Here is a 26,294-nt window from a genome sequence, read left to right on the forward strand (position 1 = left end):
CTTAAAAAATGTTTTAAGAATTTGTTGCAGAACACGAGAATTTTCTTTTTAATGAAACTATAATAATCGGAATTAACGTTCCATTATTCCTTGAGTATTTCCCTTCAAATGGGTTCCACAGCGCACCCAGTATTCTCTCTTAAGATCCACACAGCACCCCCACCCCGTGAGACATTTTCTCTTCGCTTGTGGCACACATTTATTGCGGCTGTCGAGCGGCGGGCGAAAAAAGAGCAACAGCAACAAACACACGGGCCAGAAGAGGCTCTAATACCAATTACATTGTGCTGGTCGCTCGTTCGCACCCTCCCCCCTCGCACCCTTTCGTCCTGCCTCGTCCTGGCCTCGGCTAACTGTTGAATCAACGAGTGGTTGCCGAAGGCACCGTCGGCTGACGTCGGGCGAGCTGCGAATCTTGAATCGTACGGTCTTCAGTCCCATTCGAAACGCGCCAGCAGACGGTTGTGCTCTTTCGTGCCACTGCCACCAGGAAAATAAGTGTTTAAATTGAGTTTGCACAAGTTCAAGTCGAAGTTCGAGCGCCGCGATAATATTATTATCACTGTGTTGCATCGAGTACGCTAAGGCAATCTCAGAGAAATCAACTCTCAAATACTTTAAAGTTTGAAGTGATATCAAAGTTGAGTTGTGGATGATCCTTAAAAAAAAAAACCTGGGATTAACTGTTATATAGGGGTTTTAAAAAACCGGTAAGCACAACTACCGGTTCGGAATTTCGGTTTTGAAACTTACTCGAACTTTTTCTCTCGCGTCGTCCTTTACCGTTTTTTGGCAGCCTCACGCGCGCTCTTTCTCTCGCCCTGCCAAAATCGCCCGCTCTTACTCTCGCGAAATACCGTTGGGCCTACACCGCTGGCCAGGAATTTAGCACTGGCATTCGCACACTCGCACACACCGGCTGCCATAAATTGTGATTAACCGCAGACAGCAAGACGAAGATTTTTAATTAAATTAAGAGTGAAAAACACCAGCCAGAGGGCGAAACGTAAACAATCAGCACTGGCAAATTAAATATTTAAATATTTGCACTCGGAAAATTGTGCGGCATTTTAAATTAGGACTCCGCGACACAGCCGTGCGCATATTAAAGTGACATATCCTATGTGTGTCCTCTGAGGCCCCAGTGATCCGAAGCCCCCCTCCCGAAAATCTAAGCATCTAAAATTCGTAGACGGTGTGTGTGCCAAGCCAAAGGAGCCATAAATAAAGCCAGGCAAGCAAATAAACAAACGAACAATCGGGTCAAAGTGCTTAGTCAGGCTGAGAGACCCAAAACCGAAAAACCGACTGGGACAGCAATCCCCTGACTGGAGGTAAGTGCCACTACACCTGTTGAAAGTGGAGTCCTTAATACAATTATTCACCTGCACATCCCAGCTATGTCCCTGCATATCCCGATTCCCGATATCCTCGCTGACGAGTGGCATTAAGGAAAATAAAGCAATTGCAATTGCCTGATTTAATTGCTGTCATTGTTTTTGTGTCACTACTTCAGCTGCATTTTAAATGTCCGCGTTGCAATCATTCGACTGCATAATTAATATAAAATAAAGCTATGCGATTGTTTTTTTTTTTTTTTTTTTTTTGGATTTCTGTATTCTTTGCATTATGCTCTGTCGCTGCTTTATTGTTTGTATTTTTTAACAATTAATTAAAAATATGTATGATGTGTTTTCGCACTTCAATTGGCTGCCAGGATTCTATTTTATTTCGTTTTGTTGCCAGTTTATCATTTGTGTTTTCTTTTTTTTTTTCTGCTGCCATAAATTGGCAATTGCTGTGGGCTTTGGCCGTGGCAAATTGCGAGTGGCAAAAAGGTTTGAAACATTGTAAAACCGTGAGTTCATATAGAAAACAATTATGCGGCAGTTGCAAAAACACACAGCGGATCTGATTGAAATGGCATAAATCCAAAAGGAAAAGCAGAGCTCTCGATGTGACAATCACAGTTCGTTTACTCGCATAATATGCCAGTCGAGCTTAACCGATTGATATCTGTATAAATTATGAATGGTCGCGGATAAAGTTTCGGTGGCCTGGAAGTGCCCACTTTAAAGCTGTAATTAAATGAGATTTTGCAAAAATTGTTCATCAAAACCCATGGCTGTCAATCGCATTAACACCGGATTAACTTTGCTTAATAAATTTGTCAAAAACGAGAGAAATAAATTGATAAAATAACACAAAACTTAACCAACTAATTTACTATTAATTTGGTAAAATGCGCACTTTTTGAACTACTTATTCAGGCGTATTCTCCTGCATATATTCACCCGTCCTCTGGAATATCCTTGAATATTCCTACTGTAACAAAATATTTTCCCTTGAAAGGGGCTTGAGGTCAAAGGAGCGGAGTGTAAATATATATGCGGTGAAAATGGGGTTTTAAAATAAACGCTGCCCTATCGCACTTATATCTCTTCGCCCAGGCCATATTCGTATATGTATCTGGGCAGCTTTAATTTCCGTTTAATGCTGCGGGCAGCCGCCGGAGCTTAAAAATGAAAGACATATCAATAAATAAGTGCGTTCCGCCCGCGGATGAAAATCGAGTAGCCCAACCATATATTTCCCAGCACACACACACACTCCGTATAGCTACATAAAAGCGAACAGCCTGGCATAAATAAGTCAACGCACATAATGGTTAAATAATTAAAGACACACGAAAGCCACAGCAATCACATGGCCTACTAGTTAAAGACATTCATATTTATATTTATGTTTATCGAGCTGCATTCATCGGTTGGCTTGGTCGGCCTGGTCGGCTTCGACAGCCATTATTCAGGACCCCCAGGATCTCGGATTCCAGATCCTTGCCCGACTGCCGGCCATTAGTTCGCCGGCAGAGCAGCAGCCCACTTATTAGAGTCCCGAAACCCACACACAAAATGCAATTTAATTTGAGAGCAGGCAACTCTATTAAGTTCCAATTGTTATTCAAAATTCCGAACGCATATCTCATGTTTATGGGGGCGTGGCCGCTGCTGTTGTGGTAATTGTTTTAAAGCATTCGTACATAAATTTGGCTAATTAAACAAGACCGCACAAGCGTTAGAACGCACAGACACACACGGAGCAGGAAAATATTCCATAATAATGGAATAATGTAAATAGTTGCATCCACACGGGGCAACCGCACCGAGCAGACAGCTAACTAGCCAACATTTCGGCTCGGCTCAGTTGAGGCCATCTAGAGGTTCCACGTCCCCGTGCATATGGTCGACTGTATTGGCCTGGCCCGCAGACCCTGGTCGTTGGCAATAATAACAAAACACAATTCATAACAATAAAACGATGCACACGCACTAGCTGCAATTGGCTTTAATTCAATTGTTCGTGCATCGATTGGTTCTTGGTCATTACCTATGATGCCGATCCAGCCATATTCCTCGTCCTTTTCGTCCTTTTCCCCTTCCTTTGCCAAAGTGATAAATGTGAAATCGGGCGGACTTTGCTCATTCGCCACACTGGAATTCATAATTAATTACCGACATTTAATTGCAAATTGTATTTGCTGGATGAGAGATTAATAGAGCTGTTGGCAGGGGAATTATTCGGTCACTTAGTGACTAAGCTCGAGTACACGTCCTCATATTAATAATAATAATGATGAGAGCAAGTAAGAGCCTTGGAGGTGACTACTTTAAGATCGCTCACCTTTTAAGCTGCTTAGTTTTTAGCAACTGTTTCTGTGTCCCTAATCAAAGAGCAAACTAATACTGCTTTCGTTCTCTTATCCTGGCAAAGTCCTTTTACAATTTCCTAATAAATGCGAATTAGCTTTCTTTCGAACAGCTCCCCATTTCACAGTTCATTTTCCCCCAGCAGGTTTATGTAGTTTTTGCCCTAGCACACATTTCCAACTATTGACTAATTAAAACTATAAACGAAAGGAGAACGAAATCTAGATGCCATAATAAGCTACCGTTTTCGGGGCGCTCTTTATTTTCCTTATTTTATTTTCTATTTTTGCTTGATGTTAAAAATTCTGGCTAAATGGCAGGAGGAGGAAAACAAGGAATGTCCATGGCTCGCATGAGGTGAGCGAACCATTCGCAGTGGTAGATTTCTCGTATTTTTCCAAATGACCCAATAAATTTGAGCTCATTATGACGCCAAGCCACGCTTTCCACTGCCTCCTCCTTTTGTTTGCGGCCAGCTGAAATGGCAAAAATACAAAAAAGGATAAAAAAAAGGAAAAGCAACAGAAATGGCAGAGGCAGCGAGTAAGTAAAATAAATGTGGCAGCAATCGTAGCGCGAGAGGGAAAATAAAAATGAGCCAGCAGCTCAGGTAATTGCTGTAAGAGGGCCAAGAAGCAAGAACCCAGGAACCTAGGAGTCCAAGAACCCAGGAACGAAGAACCCAACAATCCAAGAATCGGGGGCAATGAGCGTTGCCTGGCGCATAATGAGCGTGAAAATAGTGAAAATATGAAAACGTCTTCGGGGCCGAGAATTACGGAGGGGTAAACACCATCTTTGATTTGCTAATGGCTAATTCTGCTGCCGGTGCAGAAAAGTATGCTACGATTTCTTTTATTGTCAATATTTTCACAAGGTGCCGCTGCAGCCAACAAAAGCCATTAGCTTTCACACAGGATTTTGTCGAGCGTGAGGAGAACACAGGATTGGGTGATATTGTTTGGAACCCCAGAGGATTTTCCAGATTTAAAATTGGAGAAAGTCCAAATACTTGTTGCATGATTGCAAATAGCACGTCCAGTTTTTTGTGTAACTAAATGTCTTTTTAAAAGTATGCAGCAACTAATTTTTAAATATGTAGTTACTCTTCAATTAATGCTCGAACGGAAATATTCCTAAAATTATAAAATATTGTCAATCAAAGTATATAGTGTCTTCAAGTATGCAAAAATTTGTTATTAATTTTGTATTTTATTATCTTATATCTAAATAATTTTAATTAATGGCTAATGTGTCGAAAAGAATTCCAAATATTTTTCATATTACATTTTTTGTACTTACAAGTAATAAACTAATAATAAGGATTTTCGAAAGTGTTTTTAAAGGCGTCGAAAAGTATGCAACAAAAATGTTCTTCTTACACCTTATTGGTGGAACCAAGCCTTAGACATTTCTGTGGCAACTCCCCATTACTCCATTTTCTTTCTGTACTTAGAGTTTACTTCATTTACAAAAACCGGTCTTAAAACTTGTTAAGACCTCATAAAACAGTTTCAAAGATAATCTGCGAGAATTTAAGCTGATTCCGAGAGATTTCTTAAAGCCAGCCCAGCCAAGCAGCGTTGGAAATTAGTTTAGCCCCAGCTCCCTATAAATTTAGTCCGCTTTTGATGCTTGATTTCGCAGTATTCGGTCGGACTTCAAATTATGCTGCAATTTTGGTTAGCCAGCCTGCGCTCGACCGAAATCCATGCTTAGGCGCTTTATTACGGCTAATTAGGATGCCGTTGATGCTGCCGCCCCTGCTGCTGCCGCTGCTGTTGCAGATGCAGTTGCAGTTGGAGTTGCAGTTGCTGTGGCAGTGGCAGCTCAGTTGGCCCAGTTAGCTCTAATGCCAAGGCCCACACACTCACAGATGCGTCGTTTGTTTAGCCATTCGAGTGTGCACATTTGAATAATTAATTTGTGCAGTGGTAATTTACACGTTGGTTGACTGGCTTTTTGGTCGGCATTTCGGTTGTGTGGCTCTGCGAATCGCTCTCGGCTAGCGAATGGCCGAATGTTATTTGATTATTTTGCTTAGGCAATTGCCATTGCATTTCGTTTGGGGTCTCTGTGTGGGTGGGCGGTGGTCGGTGGCCTTGTGGGTGGCTGCTCTGTGGGCTCGAGTATGACATGGCATATTTATGACACTGGTTATTAAATTTAATTGTTGCACTTCTCTGGCAACGCCCCCATAGTTTCGCGTTTCGTTGCGGTCGTGGGCCCATAACTTAACCCACTAACGTCCGCCGTGCACGCATCCGCGTTTGGGTTATCCTTAGGCCTTTGCGAGGGGTCCTTTTCGACGTTTTTTTTTCCCCCCGAGAGCAGCGAGTGTGTTGGCCTTCGCAACTTGTCAACGGGCATTGGCTTTTGTTTTATTCCCAGGCATTTGTTTTCCTCGCGCTTTTTATTGTCGCCCTTGTCCATTATGGTTTGACACACTCTACTTGGGCGGCCTGCTTTGCGTGCAGCTCCTGATATGATAAGGTGGGTTCTGGCCAGGAAGCCCCAGCCCCAGCCCCAGCACCGTCCTCAGTTGTCGGCTTAATTGCAATGCTAAACGCTAAATCATAGCCTCACGTGCACCACGTAATTAGCTTAAATTGTAAGCTGTTGTTATAGGACTGAGCTCAGGTGTGCGAGTGTGAGTGCGACTGCATGTGTGTGCGTGCCGCTAATTAGGCGAGGGGTCAGTTGCACTATGCCATATAAGCATGGTCTGCCTACCTGATTTTCCACAACATTTAATTTCACTTTCCAATTTCATGGATAGGACATTTCGTGATGTGTGCTGTTTAAGCACCTTTTTAAGTCAACTCGATTGGTGCTTTTGAAAATGCCTAGAAAAGATAAGCAGAATCTGGGTCCTTTACCTACAATTATTATTTTGTGATCTGATTTACCTGACATTTAATTTTATAGGTGTAACATTTCGTGATGTATGATATTAAAGAAATATTTTAAGTCAATTCAGTTGTTCAGTTTAAAAATGCCTAAGATATATATATATATATCACTAATTAATTTCATAATTATCAATTTAAATTATAGAGACATTGTGCATTAAATATGCCATAATTACAAGTCTCAAAAGGAGACAAACCACACCTTAATGGAAAATTAATGAAATATTTTCTCTGACAGGCAACAGCAAATATTTGATTCAAATTATGTATTTCAATTGACATTTGTGGTTGGCCATTTCTTGGCTTCGACTTGGTATGTTGTAATTATTCAAAATGACTAGGCAATAGGTAGTTATGAAATATAGTTATTAAAACTAAAATATATTAAATAAACAAATCAAACTATTTTTAATAACAATCCAACCATTTACCAAAAGATAAGAAGCCAAATACCCTAATAAAAATGCTCTTCTTATCTAAATAAACCGTATCTGTGTCACTCAATTATCTGACTTCCTTTCCAAATAATTTTGTGTAAACAAACATAATGGAGAGCATTTAAAAGCCCAATTTAACTATGATAATAAATGGTTCTCCTGCCATCTAATTATGATTGTTGATTATTTAAATTTAACGTGGCCATTGTGGTAGACAATTCAGGCAGTCTTTTGTCTAATTGCCTAAGATACACATAAGCAAATAAATAAACAATTTTCGGCAGTGATTAAATTCGGTTTAATTAAGTGAACAAATCGAATAATAAATGTATGTGGCCATAACAAATATGAACGCATACACAATTATAAACAAAATGAACGCAGAGAGAGAGAAAGGATACCATTTTAGGCTGTTCATTTGAAGGTCTAAACCCAAAAAGGGAATACAAATAAAAACGACAACACTTCCTTTATGATTTTTATTTACGAGAGAGGGTCTAGAATGCCCGCAGGAGCCCAAATAATTAAATCCAAAACAGCAAAAAGCTAAAAAACATAAGAAGGAAACAGACGACAGACGGAGACGATTGCAAGGACAAGTGAAATGGAAAGTGAGGAAATGCCCGCCGGCACTTTTTGACAGTATCCTTGACTTTTGTTGCCTTTTACCCGGTGTTTTTAAGACCCAAAAAAGCCCGAACCCAACCACCCATCGATGGTAATGAAAAACGCGCCCTTTGCGGGCTCCCTTAATGGGCGCGGGCGTTTTGCCAGGAATGCCTAACGTCGTCGTGGCCCCCGGTGTCCCAGTTTTGTGGATACCACCAGTGGCAACACCTCCTCCCTGTTTTGGCCTTTTATTTTGCCCTGTGCCGGCACAAAACTTTTTGAGTAAATGTCTTTGTCAGCAGGTGTAGGCAGCCAGGCAGCCGGGAGGCCAGGCATCCAGGCTGGTTTCTCCTTCCTTTCGGCCTTCCTGCCTTCCTGCCGCCGTGTCCTTGCTGGCGGCTCCTTGCAGTTTCATTACCCCAAAACAAGAGATTTTTGTTTAAACTTGTTTGGCGCTGGAAAAGTGTGGCGCAAAAAGAATACTTTGCATCATTTATGCGGTCTTTTGGCCCGTTTGTGCCGCCTTTTTTGTTGCTCTTTGTTAATGCCCAAAGTTGCTTCTTGGTCTGCGGGCAGCGGGCGGGTGGCGCCCTTTGGCTTTGACTTTTTGGCTCTCGGCGTCGACCTGTTTAAATGTGTTTATTCGAAACACTTGAATTATTTAGACACATCTGACTGGCGGCGCACTGCCTTTGATTAGGCCATACATATTCCATGCATTCATAAAACCTGCTGCTTGGACAGATTTTCAGACAGCGTTTTACGGCCTAGGTGGGTGGCTCTAGATGCGGCCTTTGTGTTTTGGCCAGAGTCAGCATAAAATTTAGCACGCAATTACCAGGCGGCAGATAAGTCGATAAGCCGCTGATGAAATGGAATGGCATGGCGCGGTGTGCCTGCCGGAATGAAGCTCATTAAAATGCAACGAAATGTCACCTATCTGAAATTGAAGCGCAATCTTAACGGACCTAACAGCCAATTATAGCAGCCGGGATACGGCGGGATAGGCGGCGCAAACTCCACGATAAACATCCTGCAGGAAAAGAAATAGCCACAATAGAAAGTGGCCTAAAGTAGAGTGCAAGATTGTTAACGACGAAAGATGGCTCATACGGGAAGATACATGCGTTGAGAAGGAGATGAATGCACAGGAAAAAATATTGTAGAGTTAGGTTCGAAACTAGATTTTGGCTACCACTTTTCATAGAGTTTTCGATTCTTTTAATTTAAAAAGTTATTTTTATAACAAATTCGTAAAATATTTTAAAGCTGCCTTTTTTTTACAGTCTTAAAAAGTCTTATTAAAAATTAAGCAAGTATCATAAAGCATTTTTTATTAAGGAATACCTAAAAAGGACCTTACAGTTTAGGTAACTTTTGAATTGTATCTTAAAGATTCCTTTTATAAAAAGGAATGTGCATACTAAATAACTTAATAAATTATCCTATAAATATGTCTGTATGTATGTAAAGATGAGAGCAAAAGTTTTTATTTTAAATCGATCTTTAAACCTAAATTTTTTACCGTATATTACATGACAATTTGTAATATTTTATATTCTATTTTATATGCCAAATGTTTTTTAATTCTTTCTGCCAACATTTACCTAATTTCATGCATATTTTCACAAGCCATTTACTAAGTTACAGCTTATAAGCTGTAATTTTAGCAGTGTGCGAGGACCAAAAGTACACACGCATTGGCCAATATTTATGTGTATTTGCCGGCTTTGGGTCATCGGGGGTCACTGCTCCGGCTAAGACGTTTGCATAATACGAGAAAGATTTCTTCTCCGCCTTCTTTTCGGTGGGCGGCTGCGTAAGTAAAGTCATATTAAATGTCAGTGAATGGGGGAACGGAATGCCATCCTCGGTGGGCTTATGCGGAGCTCGGTTCTCCGCTGGTTAACTGCAGAACATAAGCCCCGGCATAGAAAGCGATAAAAATGGCCTGGCCATTGTGTGCTGCTCTCGCTTTTCTGCACCATATTGCCAAGTGTTCCATTCATTCGGTCTCTGGGCATTGTCTGGCCCCCATGCGTAAAGTGAACCAAAATTGTGGGAAAATTACATTTCGAGGAGCCCCCGAAAAGTGGAGCAGGAGCAGGAGCAGGAGCCAGAGTCTGAGACCGAGAACGTCCAGAGAAATCCCGACTTAGCCTATTAGCATTCATATTAAAAGGAAAGTGGAGCCATATTGCGTATACGCAGCCATGTACCGAAGCCCAGTGTGTACAGAATGTCAGAATGTGCGTAATGCTGGCTCTCATTCCATCTTGTGGATAAATTTGTGTGCGTGCTTCTTACGCCTAGGATCTGTTATTTTTGCCCTTTGTTGTTGTTTTTGGACAGACAGCAGCAGTAGCACTTGGGCAGATTTGGGGATTAACGTGAGCTCATCTGCGAAAGAAGGCCTTCTGTAACCGTTCCCCCTCTCAATGAAAGAAGGCCTTCCGTAGCTCCCTCCATTTTCCCTCCGAATGGAATGGTTTTGGGGGTATGGGTATGGGGGAAAAGTTAATTCCTTTTTGAGTAATTCGCGTTGTCCTCTGAATAGGCACGAAAATTGCATTCTTTTCTACCCAATTTTATGTCATTTTCGGGGTGGTTTGTTTGCCCACTAAGCTCGGTTGTTTACTTTTATTAAAACCAAGAAATTGTTTTGCAAAGTCAACTAGTTGTGAGGGTTTTTGCGAAATTACCAGAGATTTAAAAGCAATGCTTGAGATTGGCAAGACTTGTTTAATATAGTTGGCCAAGTCCATAAAAAATGTATTAATACCATTTGGTTTCGGTTTTAGTTGGGGAGTAGTTTTCATTGCTTTAAGACAAACATTTTGTATTTATTTTGTGGACAAATATTGTAGAAGTTTTAAAGGAGAAGATTTACTCTGGTTTATTTATAAATGTAAGGTAGTTTCTCAGAGAAAATATATTTTTTAAGAGTCTGTTGACGCTTGTTCTTAATTGATTATTTTTTGAGGAATTAAAGAATGTGTGGGGAACTGTTTTTTATTATTGGGTGTTATATGTACAATGATAGCTATAGTACTTAGAAGAGCCGGCAGAAGTGAAGAGCTACCAAATTAATGATTCATTTGGTTGGTATCCGTTGTCCCTGAGGTTTCGGGAGCAGACTTAATCGGGCATACTGAGCTGGAACCCGAAACTAACCGCAGACATGGGCTGTAACCTCGTTGAGTTTTGGCATATCAATGGAGGCGCCTTTCACGCCAAATGGCCAGGACTCCAGGACTTCAGAACGACAAGGACTCGGCTTGACTTGGTTGTTTGCGTGTTTTGCTTAGGTGTCGTCGCTTATGTGGCCTGCCCAGGACACTTAAGGGCACTTTGGATGTGTGTGCGGGGGCAGGGGGCAGGAGGGAGAAGAGAGAAGAGAGGGGGAAAAAGGACGAGCATATGGCTACACCAGGATACAAAGTGGTCAGCGGAGCCATTACAGCGTCAAAAGTGCTTATCTACACAGTTGTTGTGTGGGTGTTGCCATTGTGTCCGAGGCTAAATAATGCGCTTAATAGCGCTTACCCACCTCGAAAGCCAGGACCAACAAACAGGACATCACGCTCTGCATTTTTGCCGAGCTTTTGTCTTTGTGCCATTAGGCGTGCAAACACACACGAAGTTCGTTTTTGCACGGCGATTTGCCCGGTTGCTTCGCCTGCTTTTGTTGCCCGCTCGATTAGCATATCAATATGCAGTGTGTGCAGGGTGCAAAACTCCCTATCCACCCGACTCCCCCTGCCAGATGGGCCGTCCTCAGGCTCCTGGTGCCAGGCTCTCCATTCAGTGCCACGCACAAGTGACACATCGTTATGCGGCCTGATAAACATGGGGCTCCACCCACTTACAGCACACACATATTGCGCATACGGCACGTTGTCAACGTCAAGTGCTTGAGTGCGACAAGAAACTTAATGAAATGAGCGAATTGAATAGTGAACAGTGAACAGTTCACATGCAGGCACATGCACAGCCAGGATCCTGGATATTGGGTCTTATTTTATTATATTTCTTTGCTTATTTCGCCAGGATTCGCCGGGACTCGAGTATTCCGAATCAGTTGCCAGTGGCATTGTGTTTTCACTACCAACCACCCAGCACATGCCGCCATTTGGCAGCATAATATCAAATTACAATGACTACCCATGTGGATCATATGTGGAGGCAACACACACAGACACACACACACACACCTCTTTGTTGGTAAACTACTTAATGGTGTGTAAATTTGCCGACGCGCTTCGACGCTGTTCGGTTTCAATTTTGCGGCTGAGAAAAATTAATTTCGCCCCCACACACGAACGGCAACGCTGCGTATGCGTAATGGATTTGTGCAATTAAACTGGAAAGCACACGCATTCGAAATTCGATCAGAAAGGCAATGGCAGGCAGCCAGCAAACAAACATCTAACAGACAGTTAGACAATCAGTCAGTGAGTCGAATGTCTAACCTGTTGGCTTGGCTGCAAAAGTTGCTGCCACTGCATGCATTATTAGCAAGTTCGGCTTACCCACACTCCACTGTGGCTGCGGATGGAATTCAATTTCAGCCTGACACAGGAATTACATGCAATCCAAGTTGACTTCTGCAGATGCAGAGGCAGAGGCACAGAAGCAGAAGCAGAAGCAGAGGCACAGCACTGACAATAGAAAAGCCGAAGGCAGCCGACAAAAGATATATCCCCCAACGCCTCGCTGTATCTCCGATATATATCCCAGGGTGCACACAGCACGTGTGCGTGTGTGTGTTTGCCAAAAAAGTGTTTACGAACCAAATAAATTTGCCATTAGATGAAGGGGAGAATTTACACGACTTCAGCCGGGCCAGGGCACATAAACAATGCAGCTGCAAGTCGGCCGGGAAGAGTGACATACTCGTACACAGGACCAACTCCTGCGGCACAAAGCCGAACTGAATGGGGAAGCTGGCTGGGAACTTTGGCATGGTGCAGCTGGAATACCCTTGGATATAAATCCAAGCAGGTATAAGGATACTTTAGAAGACGAAGCCTCAAAGGAGGGGAGATATTTTTATTTCCAACTATTCAAAAGAAAATAATAATATATTTTTTGTTTGCTTTTTGATAATTTAGTAAAATACACAAAAGTACACAATTTTGTCATGGGTGCCAATTTCATGTTGTAGTTTTGTAATGACAGTTTGTTGGGTTAAAAAGTTTGTAGTGGGTACTAGATTTAATTTACTTAAAAATCAATAAAATCCTAAGCTCGAATATAAAATATAGATTCTAAATTTAAAATACATCTCGTTTATTTTGGTAATATTCCTTCTCATTTATGGTATAATACATACACTAAGGAACATATCCTCTTCAAAAGGGTACAAGGATATACAATAAGGGCCACCCGAGCAGCAAGGATGTCTGTGCCGATAACGCTTGGTGAAAATTTACGATGAGCATACATTGAGATTGTCACATCGAATCGGTGAGCAGGAGCTGAAAAAGCGGGCCACACCTGCCCGAAATCCCGACTGTGAATCCAGTCCAGAATCCAGCACTCCTGCTGCAGCTAATGAAATCTCATTGCCCGGATCGGGAAAAAGCCCCAATAGTGGTGGCGGCTGTCGGAAATTGAATATGTTGCCTAGCACTCATTGGCCATAAATTATCACTTTCCAAGTGCAAGTGCCTGCCTCCTCCCCCATAAACAGTATTTCTTTTGCTGCCTAGCCGGGCCCCAAATAAAAACAAATCAAATCGAAGGGCTTTCTGCGTTTTAAGCTTACATAGAAATATATTTACTATATATATATATAGAGAGAGAGAGTATATCGGAGCACACTGCAGAGGATCGTTTATAATCAGAAAAGCAGAAAATTTCTTATTGCCTCAATGGCCACGACATGTGCACACACAGAGATATGTACTATGCTCTTTGTGTGGTGTGTCTGCGCAAAAATCTTTGAACTATGAAAAATTGATATTAGCTAAAAATACTTTCAGTCCTTGTGGCCGCCCGGCCATGTCCTGGCCAGTCCTTTTGTTGTTGGCCTGGCCATCGGGGCTTGCGGACCCCTTTCCCAGCAATTGGCCCACTCACAGGCTTTGGAGTGTGTGCACAATGATTAGACGACGGACCCGAACATTGGCCACATTGTACGATTTACTCTGATTCCTCCTGCTGTCCAGGGACTTTTCCAAAGGACTCCTCCCCTGGGAGCCGTGTGTGTGTGTGTGTGTGTTTGTGCGGGGATACTTCCTTTTTTCGGCTTGCTTATTTTGGCTGAACTTTATTTAATAAAGCAATTTGCGCTTGGCTGACATTAGTTATTGTTTGAGCCCCCCTTCACCCAAAAGGCCGCAATGCCTGGCCCGGCACAGATAATTTGTGGAGGTTTCTCTTTTACTTTTCTGGTTTTTGGAATGGGGACAAGGGGACCCAGTGTTTGCCCACCAATTGCCACAACTTGTTAAGCAATTAAATTTAATTTGCATGATAAAAAATAAATGAAGACAGGGTGGCAGGGCGTTTAAATATGTGTTCATGGCGCCCGGCAGCTGCTGAAAGTACCATTGCCCTTGATTAATGGTGATTAATGGTCCGCAAAAAGTTGACACTGCATATATGGATGATCAATCAAGCTGACAGCGTTTTTGGTTCTAGGAATGCTCAGGTATTTTGGCTAGAAATTGTTGGCAAGTCATGGCAAATCCTGGGGAATCACGCACCGCCAATCAAGTCAATTAGTTGGCCACGCTGGCTGTGCCAGAAAATTTAAAGAATTTCCCGCTGCATCGCGTTCGAATTGAATTGTCCCCCCTTCGGAAAGCCCCCTAAAAAGTAGCCCTAATTTTTTTCCACCACATTCAACGCCTCTGGCGAGGCCTGCACCTTTCTGCATAACAAATCAATGGAGGAAGCATTTTTTCACGTTGCTTGCAACGTTTTTAAGCGCACATCCGCAACGGTAACGCCTGCGGCTCTACACTTTTCGGCTTTTTGCTTTTGTTTTGGCCCTGGCCCTGTGCGTTTTGCCAAACTGTCAATCAATAGAATTGTTCGCCACTTTTTTGTTTCAATTTTTTCCCCTTTTTTTGGTTTTCGGTTTAGGCCCACCACAAGGACGAGACTCCAAATCGAGCCGAATGCAACCGAATCGAATCGAATCGAATCGAATCGCAGGAGGAGAAAGCATTGTTGCCGTTGCATGTGGCATCCATGGTGGCAGGGACGAGCCGTCAAAGTCAACGTGCATCACGATGATGGGGCGATGTTATTTTTCGCTTTGTGGCTGCGCTTTCCCCGTTACGACATTTGCACACTGCACACCACTACCACCGCCGGCTGCACACACAGATACACACGCACACACCGCCGAACAGGCAGCGTAAAAAACAGGCTCGCAAAAAACTGAAGAAAAATGCCGAGCTGGCGGAAAAAAACCGGCCAACAAGTGCCGTTGATCTACGAGGGGTCAGGGCGGCCCAGTTGGCCAAGCTGTGTGTTTAAGTTTAGGCTTTAAGCCGACTTCTGGCCGGCCAATTTTAGGGAGCGGTGAACAGGTCCGAACTGCAAGAAATTCTATCTTAGAAAAAACTGTCCAAATGAGATGGATTTAGTGTCTTTAAGTTATCAAAATGATTTTAATGAATGCATTTCACATAAAGAATTTTTATAATAATCAGGAAAATAATTTCAAATTAATATATTCAACTGGTGCAACCTTGTTAGGACAACCCAACATCTATATAAATTGAACTCTCCTGAATTTTAAAAAGCAATTCAAAGCCCAAACCATTAAAGATGAAAAGTTCATGATATAACTAGTTATTCTTATTTTGATTCCTTCTAAATAAAAAAAAATTTTAAAATATTTCTTAGCATAAATGCAATTTAAACTAAAATTTGATCATTGGGAAGTTCATTTTCTAACTATGTGTGAACTTTGTTATGATAGTATACCATTTTTTAAACTATCGTAATTTTAATAAGCGATTTTGAAAATATTTTTTCCTTAGCTTGTATCTAAAGGAGAGGCTTTTTTAAAAAGGAACTTAGTCACAGATTTTCTTCCAGTGCACTGCAGTATCTTGCTGCTCCTCGAGCCATCAAACTGCTCGTTAACGCTCCGGCAAAGGAGTCAGCCACTGATAGAGACGGAAAGTGAGATGATGGAGGAGGAGCAGGAGCAGCAGGATGAGCAGGAGGAGCAGGAGGAGCAGGCGGAGCAGGAGGAGCAGGCGGAGCAAGTGGAGGGCAGAGGTAGCCTCCCCGGCAGGAAGGCTCCTTCCTTGAGGCCGCAGGCTGCGCTCTGCATGCGGCTTTGATTTTTGTCTTTGTTCACGTTTTCGGCCATGTACGTTGTGTGTTGGCCCGAAAGGCAAAATCAATATATCCCTGTGGCTTGACGGTTTTGGTTCTGCTTTTTTCTACTCCTGTTTTTTGGTGTGTGTGCTCGGCCGTGATTTGCCTTTGCCTTGGCTCTTAGCCCCTTTCCCCCGCGCCTTCCCTTCACCCGGAAGTTGCCCGTCTGTTGGTTGGCTTTCTCAACATGCAGGCATTTATTCGGGCACTTCCAGCCCCCCAAAACCCCTTTGCCCGCCTTCCCTTGGCCATTCTCCAGCTGACTGGGCTTTGTGTGAATCGGCTGTGATTATGTCTAATAGCTGTCCAAGTCGATCGATGTTCCGTGTGCCTGACAGCCGAGCCGAAGGCCTCCTCAGCTCCAGTGTAACGCACACATCTTCGATCTTTGGCATTTAAGAGCCCTGGCCTGATGCATAATAAATGAGCCGGCCGCACTTTCGCCTAATCATATAATAATAACTTAAGTAATGGCCAGCATAAATAAATGAATCACTAATGAGCTGAAACTGTTTCCTTTTTCGGCAGCCGCAGAAACGAGCTGCGACGCACTAAAAATGCGCCATTTACGACAATCAAAATGATTAAGTGCGTTCCGGGTGTAGGATTGCCATTGCCATTGCCATTGCGAAAGTTGCGTATACGCAGCGTGGCCATAAAGAAGAAAATGGGGCGGCGCAAGAAGAATTATGGCAGGGGTTTTCGGCCGGGGACTTAAAGCAATTTAAAGCCCCTCCATGGCGGAGGCAATTTTGTTAATATTTCCGAGGCAGGCGAGAGAAAAGAAAGAAAGTTAAAAATACGCTTTAACTGCTACAACAAGTCCCCGGGGAGTGATTAAAATATAATAAATTTCACTTGAAAAACGAACCAAGACAGAAGCGGCATAAACCGAAAGGAGATTAAGTGGTTGGCCAGTATAAAAACCGCACATGCAAACCTCCTCCACACCCACACCCACGCCCATGGCAACGCCCACCCATATGGACTCCCGCCCCTGTCCGTTGTCCGTATGCCGGAGTCCTTGTCCGGATCCGAGGTTTTTTGGGTCCGGCCAGCGGAGCCCACAAAAGTGTGAACATAATTTAACATGCAGCGGCGCGCCAGTTTCTGGGTTTTTCGGTTTAGACAATGTTCAAGGATTGCCCGGCTTTCTTTTTCTCCCTTTTTGGCAGCCCCCTTTTGTGGAGCGCCGCCGCCTCTGTCCGTCAGTTTTGCCGGGCGCTTTGAGCCGGGCGTTTGAGTGTTTTGAAGCCTTATGTGAATTTGATTTGCGGCATTTTAATTTATGAACATGTGAAAGAGCCGCCGTCGAGTTACCAAACATTTTGCCAAAACATTTCCTGAAACAAGTTGTGGTTACGGGGGTGTGGAGCAGGAGGGGCATGGACCCTCTAAAGCCCTCAGACAGACAGTTCCGTTCATGGAGAGGCATGCAGGCAGTGGAGCCCCAGCTGACGGAGTCGCTTTTTGTGCTGAATGCCAAATCAAGCAGCTGCCTTTATGTGCTTTAATTTTCGGTTTTCTTTCTGTTTTTTTTTTCTCTATATTTGACTACCCGACTTGAGACTTGCTCCCATGGAAATTTTTGGTTTTCTGCTTGTTTCTTATGTATATTTTTTTTTTTGGCATTTTTTGGTTTATTTAGCCAGGATTGAGGCAGTATGTCTATGGATGTGGGCGTTTTGTCGGGTTATCAGTGCTCGCATAAATCTTTTATCAACCAGTCGCAGCTGTGGGAACCGAAAAAGGGGGGTGTTTTGGGGTTGGGTGGTTAGGGGCCCCCTGTTGCTGCCGCCTCCTAATGAATACGCACAAAGTTGCTAATGAAGCTGCGGAGCGGGAGGACCGCAGGAGGAGATGCAGAAGTTGGGCCTGCGAATATGAATACATATACATACATAAGGCCAGATGGAGACATCGGGGGCTCCGAGTTCCACGCCTTATAGCTGATCTCATGCATATGCGACAGATAGAATAATTATACACCAGGGGCTGGAATGGGATTAGAATGGGCTGTGGATGCTGAGGGAGCTGTGGGAGTGGAAACTTTGTCTTGATGCTCGGGCCAAAAGGCGTTTGTGCCTTGAGTGTGTGTGCTAAAAAATGCTAATGCGATAAATCCCCACACAATATTTAATATAGCAAGTAAATCTTTGCAAATCCAAAATAAAAAGAAATGAAAGTCTAACAAATTGCACAAGCCTTAGTTTCACCGAAAATCTTTAAGACTCGAATGTTTTCCGCCTGCACAAAGTGTGATAAATCTCTTTTCTCACAGCATATGTAAACATGAAAAATGGTTTATTCTTTAACTTTATTAAAATGTCTTAAATTCTTGATGATTGGAGTGAGGCTGGCAAAACGTTGCCGCACAGTATATCAAAATTAGTTGCCGAAAACAGCCAATAAATCAGCTCAGAATTCAAGAAGAGCAAGCATGAGACTTTGATTAGTTCTTAGTTTTAAGTAAAGTCTACATTGTGTGGAAACATCTTAAAGTTCTCATAATTTGAGAGAAAATATTTGTTTGCTTATACAACTTAGTGAGCGCAATAGATATATTTTGTGAAAATAATATGCGGTGTTTACGGACTCAAAGTATTTTATTTCCTAAGCCAACGTGGGCCGAAACGTAGCTTAATTAAGAACCATTTGAATAAGTTTATTACTTCCAGAACTTGCTGGGCCATAATTGCTGGGGTAGGTGAATTGATTCCCTTTTTTGTTCTTCTATTTTTTTTATTAAACTTGGGCCACGATTACCCTCAAGGCTGCCAAAGAGGAAGCCGCAGAAAATAAAGGAGAGCCCAAGTAGTTGGGCCAGAATGCTTATTGTGGTCGTTACAGAGTCCGGGGAAAGCCAGGTCCTTGTCCGGTGAAAGTCGGCTAATGGTAAATAACGATAAATAGGAAAAAAACGCAGAGAAGTGCCTTTGGCCAGAGGCAAAGTCAATGACGCACTCCGGGCACTTCAAGGCAGCAGCCTCATTGGTAGCTACTAGCTACAACAAAAGCAAATTCTAGTGTGCTTAAAGCGTAAAATTGTTTGTTATAAAATTCAATTGCAGCTGCAGTTGCCTTTTGCTGGGGCTCTGGCTGTTGTTGCAGTTGCCGGTGCTCTTGGCCAAATGCAATCAGCTGCATAAGAAATGCCAAAAGCTGCAGCAGAAATGGCGAAACAAAAAAATACGAAAAGTTTCCAAGTCGAGTTGGCTACTTTTGTCTTGAACTGAGATTTGCCAAAGTATAAACTATAAGTACATCGGAGCCTTGCAAAAAAACTTATGCACTTTTTCTCTGCATATCAAATGCGGGACAGAACACAACAAAATGAAATGAAATAAACATATCGCAGTTGCAAAGAAATTACTAGCTTCAAATGCCAGATCTCATCTAAGCAAGGAGATTTTGCCATTTGAAATTCAAAAGAATTTTCTTTAAATACAGTACCCATGAACTTTAAATAAATATAGACCATTTAGCACACAAGGGTTTTCAAAACACTTTTTTAAGTGCTCAAAGGTATGCAGTAGAAAAGCGGCAAGCCGTCTTTCAAAATTGTTGCATATTTTTAGAGCCCTTTAGACTTTTGCCGTTCGTTACATATTGTTGCCTACTTTAAGACACTTTTGAAGAACATTAAAATCTAGTGTTTTCCAAAATTGAAGAACCCTTCTATAAAGTTTTAAGAAATACCTTTTATGTTGGTTTCATCTAGCAAACTCCAGACCACACCTGACATCCCCGCCCCTGCGAAGTGTTTGCCTTCTGATTATGTTATAGCAATCTGCGAAAAGGGATGTGTGTGACTTCCATCAGCGAGTCATGTGGCATATTACCTTTAATGGGGACTACTTTGAGGTTGTTTTTTTGGTTAGGGTTGGCCCGAGACTGAGCCACACACGCAATCCACTCGAAGCCCACCCGCTGGCGTCATAGAAGTGCGTAACAAGCGGCAACAGGTTGCCAGGCGCTTTGGTAGTTACCTACTTTATGTAGAGAACACATATGAGGACACCCCTCGACTCCTTTGGTCCTGCGTCCTGTGTGTGTGTCTGCCCTCGTTTGCCAACAAATTGCGCATATCAAATTTACGGAATTGTCGCAGCTCTCTGCCGCTTTCCACCTACCACTTTTCCATCTTGGCTGGAATTTGCCGCCAAGCCTTGGCAAACTAATAGATTTCGTTGCCTTGGCACTGGGGGCACACACTCGACTTTATGGCCAAAGTGTTGGGTAATGACCTCAAATGGTAGGCGTTGTCAAAGGATCTCCTCTATAGGCAGCTAATGCCGCATTTCTGGGCTCGTTGTCTATATTTTCCTCCTCCTCTCCCTTTTTTTTATGCTGTCGTTTTATAAGCGTTTCGCGTGACAGGGCCTGCATTTACATATCCGCGACATTAGAGCCGCCATATTAATGATTTTATAGTGTAATAACGCGTTATCACGCCGTCACTCACACTCGCTTTCTGGGCAGGATAGCATAAATAGATATGGCTAATTCATTTGTTACTAGCTGTTTGTTTATATTTTTCTGCATTTGCTGTGCTTTTTTTGCCTGCTAAATTTGACAGTTTGCATTTTGATTGAGTTGTTTTGCCATAATTCATGAGGACGGGCCAGCGAAGCGTGCTTGCAAAATGCAAAACGATATGGATATGGATGTGGATTTGGTATGTGGCCTGTCCTGGCTGTGGAATTCCAGTCCATGTCTGGGCATTAATAAACATTTGATTTGTGATTTGTTGCGCTGCATTATGCAAATGGCTGTCGTGCATAAATTGCGCAAATTATTCTCTGTCTGCCGACTTAATTAAATGACAAATTCATTTTTTTGGCAAAGAAAACAAAGGACTACAATGCAGCATAAAGGCCACATGTATGAATAGGCCTTAATGAGTTCGGAAAAATGTACAAAATTCAATAAATCGATACAATGTTGATTTCCCGAAATGCCGAATGTATAATAAAAATGTTCAGCAAAAAAGAAAAGTGTTGTGGGAAAAACTTCAGCCGTTGTTAATTGCAATATGAAGGAAAAAGGGAAACAAGGACATCATTTAAATATTTGGAACAATAAGGTAATTACGCTTGGGCTTTATATATGTAGATAGTTCTTGATTACAGATAGTTAGGCGGCAAAACTACTTTTTTTTGGGAAGGTTCTACATATTCAGTTAATGACTTTAGGCCTGGCAATATTATCTTAATTACTTTTGTTAATCATGAACCTAACACATTTATTGTAATATTTGGTAAGAAAGACATACGACAAAGGCCAATTTTATTTACTTTCTCTGGGTATATTTATTTTGAGGTCGGATTTCTCTATGTCCAGTTAAGTATATATTATTTTTATTTCCCTGAGAATTAACTTATTAGGATTTCTCAATTATTATATGATTATTTTTAGGATTTCTCAATGTCCCTTTAAGGTTATAGTTTTTATTTGTTAGAAAAAGTTATCATGAAGTTAAAAGAAAATGAGTAATTAATTTGTAAAAATTGTAACTTGACATTGAGAAATCGGCCCTTGGCCAAGTAATAGACTCTCTGTATTTCCCCTGCTGTCCACATTAAGATGATGATGATATTTGCTTTGTGAGCACCCGCTCGAGAGGCCAGAGCCACTAGTTGGTAAAAGAGATAAACATCCTTTTAAGGCATCCCCACTTGAATCGGCTTGAGGTCCTTTCTCCACTCTCCTCGTTGCGGCGTTGCCTGGCTACGATTGTCTGGATTGTTGCCTAATTCTTTCGGATCCATTCAGTTGAGTCCGCTAATTGCTATAACTTCCACTTTCTGTCCGCTGGCCTGTCAGTGTGTAAATGTGTGTTGATTGCGCTGAAATAAATGAGTTTTCATGCTAACCGAGCAAAAGTTGGGCCAATTATAGTGGCTCAAGGCCCGGGGCTAAAAATTCCCGGTATCGGCTTGAGTTTATGGTCGCGGCAGGAGCCACGGGACGTGGGGGACACAACTCTCGCTGCTCGAAAAGTTTTCGCTTTTGTCTAATTTATATAATGCCATTGCCATTTAGCATAAGAAGCAAGTGAATTGCTTTACAAATTGAATGCAAATTTTCTCCTTTTCATTATACGTAATCATTCAACTAAAACAACATTTTCTGAACCCAAATGAGACTAGAATTCGTGGCACAGATTTTTGTTGGAGAGCAGAAAAGGCTTCTTGCATTTTCGCAATTCGCGATTTCAGTAAGACACGGTTTTTGGGTTTGACTGAAGGGGATTATTACGAAACATTTCTCGCTTTTAATCAGAATCTCGGCTGGCAGGATGATAAATGTTCGCTGGCATCCGGGGAAATCCAGGTCGGGGTCGAGGTAAAAAAATATTCATAATTCAATGTTTAAACCGCAATTCATGCTCTGTTTTTTGGCATCCCCCCCGCTGCAGTTGCTGCCAGTTTAGTTGGGGTTTGCTTCGTTTTTTACTGTATCCCCCCGATTTTTTTTTTGCTTTTTGCTTGGCAGCCATTCACATTAATATCGCTCTGCAGCTGCTGGCTATGCAGCTTACCTGGGGTAAACCTTAAAAACGCTTTTGCATTTTCATAAATGTTTGGCTTTTGTTGAAAATACACTGCTCCTCGTCACTCCGCCACTCTGACGGCCAGCCGAGTTGATCTGCATATTTCACTCCAGTTTTGTTTTGTTCTCACTGCGGCCGGGGCTTATGCAGCTTTCCCACCCCCACATCCTTCATCCTCGCCTGCAATAAAATTGGAATTAATTTTTAGTGATTGCGGATGCGGTGGTCGCTTTTTCACACTGACCCTCATGCCCCACTCCTCCCCAATTGAATTGTAATTTTTCTTGACCCCCTGTCGCACATATATTTCCATTCATAACATGCCCCAATACCCCATTATTTATTCAATAATAGTGCGTACTGAAATCCAACCCTTTTTGTCGTTTTTAGGCCACCTGCCCTTGTCGTCGCCATTGTCGCCGTCGATAGCAATTAAAACAGACGTCGGCCAAAGCAAATAGCCATCAGGTAATTAAATTTTCGTTAATTTATTTATTTTTTATATCAATTATTACACTCGACCATTTCGGACATTCGACAACGTAATGAAGGGGCCTTCACTTCATATTCGGCCCAAAATTAAATGAGTATTGAGTTTGGTTTAAATTTACCACAAATATGTTTTCGTATCTAGATATATACGCTTACCTGTGTGCTTGTGACGTGTTTTTGACTGACAAATACAAAGGGGCCGGGGTTATGAATATTAACATGCTGCCATATTGAGTGTCTGCAAATCCATCTGTATTCGTGAGTGTGTGTTTGTTCTGAAGTGAATATTCATGTCAATGTCTGGTTTGTCATTGAGCCAAGCCACACGGATACCGAGAGTGGCTGTCAGCTTACAAGGAAATATCATTTAATAAACTCGCTCAAAATTCCAAATAATGAATTCCCCTGTAACAGCCCTCTTCTGCCCGGAAAACTGTTTGTTAATTGAATGATGGACTCGTGTACAAGGTCCAAATCAATATCCTTGATTTTGTCTATCGGCTGCTCCCCGTGGCAGCTATTTTTTTCGCATTTTGTTCAATTAGCCGGCCACAAAAGTTGGCCACAAACCTTTGACTTCGCCGGGGTTTTCAGTTTCCTGGCTTATAGATGGCAACTACTTCGCTGGGCCAGCAGCAGCTCTTGGACATTTGCCATTATTCATGGGGCCAGGAAATTGAAATGTTGTGTGGCCTCTAAAGTATACCCTAAAAATACCCCAAAAATACCCAAAAATGTGCGCTGGCCAAGAGCTGCTGGGCCAAATAAATTGCCAAAAGTGTCGTTTATCTTGGAAAAGTGGTTTAGCGTCCCCGCAACTTTCCTTGCCCCCCATCACCATCGCCACTTTTTTGGCGTAAAATGCTGAGATTTTCGGCTTTAATTAGGACCAGCTGCCATCGCTAAAGTTTCTGGCCAAGTTTCCATCTCGTGTTTGCACTTTTTGGTCAAAAAGGTCGTGAACTTGCTTGATTGGCCAGCTGCTTAGCTGTTGTTGTTCCCTGCTAATTGAAATCGTTTGTTCACAAACTTAATTATGATTGCCGCTTAGCTTTTGATCCTCTGTCAATTTTCGCCAAGACCTCTTCATTCGCTTATCATGTTAATAACAAGTTTAGTGAGAAACAGAAAAATCGAATGCCAATATTTGGTCAAGTAGACGGCACTCGTCGATTTAAGCCGAAAGCTTTCGTTTGTCCGGCAATTAGTTAAATCTATGCAAATATTTCTCTCCCTTGGCCAGGGCCACTTGAACTACAATCGGCCAAACAATCAATCACTCAATCAATCAATCGATCAAGTGGCAGAGGCAGTAGCAGCTGCAGCAGCAATGAAATTTGGTCAAACACAAACACAGCCCAGAAAACGTTGCTAAAGTGCAATTAAGGTTGAAAACTCAAGAGACGCTTAGAGAGCACAGCAATTGAAAGTGGAGTCCAATTACTGGACGATGAAAAAAAGACCCGCCCGACAATGTAAACTCCAATTCGCAATTGTATGAAATGCGATCCCATGCTCTAGAAAGGGGGAAAAAGTGGAAAACACAGAGTACATTGACTTCAAGCGAGGGGAAAGTGTAGGAGGACGTGGATAAAAAAGAACACAGCCAATCAATTGCAGAGAACGGATCTCGTTGCATATATGCATGCCTTTATGGCATCGCTTTGCTTAAGTGCTGCAATTATAATCCATGACAATCTCCTTAATTAGCGCCGCTGGAAAAATATAAATGTTCGTGGCGCAAGAAAACTAATGTCAAATGTCAGTTGCCATTAGTTCTGCTGCCCTGGGGGAAACTATTTACCATCTTTCTCGTTTATTTTCACCTTCCTTTGCCCCGGTTTCCTTTCTTATAGCAGGTGCTTGAGGAAAATAGGGGGTATACTCTGTTTGTGGCTGTTAGATCTTAGGAAGTGCCAAAAGGAGCTATAAACTAGTACTAGTCTTATGATATATTTTTGTTCCATAAATTTATATTCTATTTCTATAAGATACTTCAAAAATACAAGGCTGTATAGTTTTAGATCTTGGCAAAAGCATATCTATTATCTATTTCATTATGCATTTGGTTACGAAATATCAAATTTCTATAAGATTACTCATAATATCTTGAGGTCATATCATGCAATATTTATCTTTTCTGTTTATAATTTTATATTCATCCACAAAAAATTCATATATTGTATTAAATTTTATAATATATATTAAGACTCTAAGATATACTAGGTATCCTAAGGACCCATACCCATAGCTATCCTTTTACCTTCCCACGTTTTACGTTTCCGCGCTCACCTTTGTTCCAATGTGTTTTACAGTTTTCCAGTTGATTTAGTACACCGCAATGTTTTTATTAGTTGCGAAATATTTTCACCATCGTTTTTTCTCCACTTTCTTCCGCTTTTCCTTTTCACTGGTCGTGGCATTGTTTATGCCATTGTCGTTTGTGGTGCAATTAGTTGTTGCTTTTGTGGTTATTTATTTAATTTCTTGTGCTGCCTGGATTTGTGGCAACCATTAATGCCCGATTCCAGTTGGCTGGCGCGTTTGCCGCTGCTGCTGTTTTTTTGTTCCACTAATTAAGCCTAGCATTTGACCATTAATCAAATTAGATTTGTGCGTTTTTCCGCCACCATTTTCCTCCTGTTGCTCTCATAACTCTGGGACTGCCGAATGGCAGAGTGTCTGAGGAGATGTCTGAGGAGGATGGCTGGCTGGCACTTAATTAAAAGATTACTTGTTAAAACTTTTGGCAGCAAACTTAATGTGAACATTGTGTGAGGGGCTGTGGGGGTGCGAGGGTGTGTTACTGGTGGTACAGAGAGCGCAATGTTTGCTAAAGAACTTTAAATAAATAAAAGGAAATTGCAAAGCAAACACATTTGGGTACAAACACTCACGCAAACACAGACACACACAGCATGTCTGTACACTTGGCACACTCGCACACTCGCCTTGCTCGCACACTCTGGCACATTGTAGACAAAATGGCAAACGTTGAACTTTGATGATTTATAGCAGGGGTATACTATATATATGTATGTGCTATGCTACGCTATGCCATGCTCAACAGCATTCTTTGTAGCCACTCAAACCGGGATTCCCACACACGAACACTAAACTCTCAGTTAGCTACACTCTGCTACAGAGTTTCACATTTAATTTACTACGTGTCACGCATACACTTGCCACTTGACAAATACGAGTGGGCGGCGGGAGAACGCGGCGAAAGCTG

The 26,294-nt window shown here is 42.2% G+C and overlaps 1 protein-coding gene across 2 annotated transcripts in view; it reads left to right on the top strand.

The window, feature by feature from the left end:
- The first annotated feature begins 454 nt into the window (after nt 1-454).
- Nucleotides 455-26,294, top strand: part of LOC108024816 (limbic system-associated membrane protein) — a 141,507-nt gene continuing 115,667 nt past the window's right edge. For both annotated transcript variants that reach the window (XM_050888654.1, XM_050888655.1), the window contains exons 1-2: nt 455-1,334; nt 22,961-23,038. The gene's annotated coding sequence lies outside the window, so the exon portion shown is untranslated. The remainder of the gene's footprint in view (nt 1,335-22,960; nt 23,039-26,294) is intronic.

Source organism: Drosophila biarmipes, chromosome 3R, assembly GCF_025231255.1.
Source record: "Drosophila biarmipes strain raj3 chromosome 3R, RU_DBia_V1.1, whole genome shotgun sequence".
In the NCBI taxonomy this organism is placed as follows: Eukaryota; Metazoa; Arthropoda; class Insecta; order Diptera; family Drosophilidae; genus Drosophila; species Drosophila biarmipes.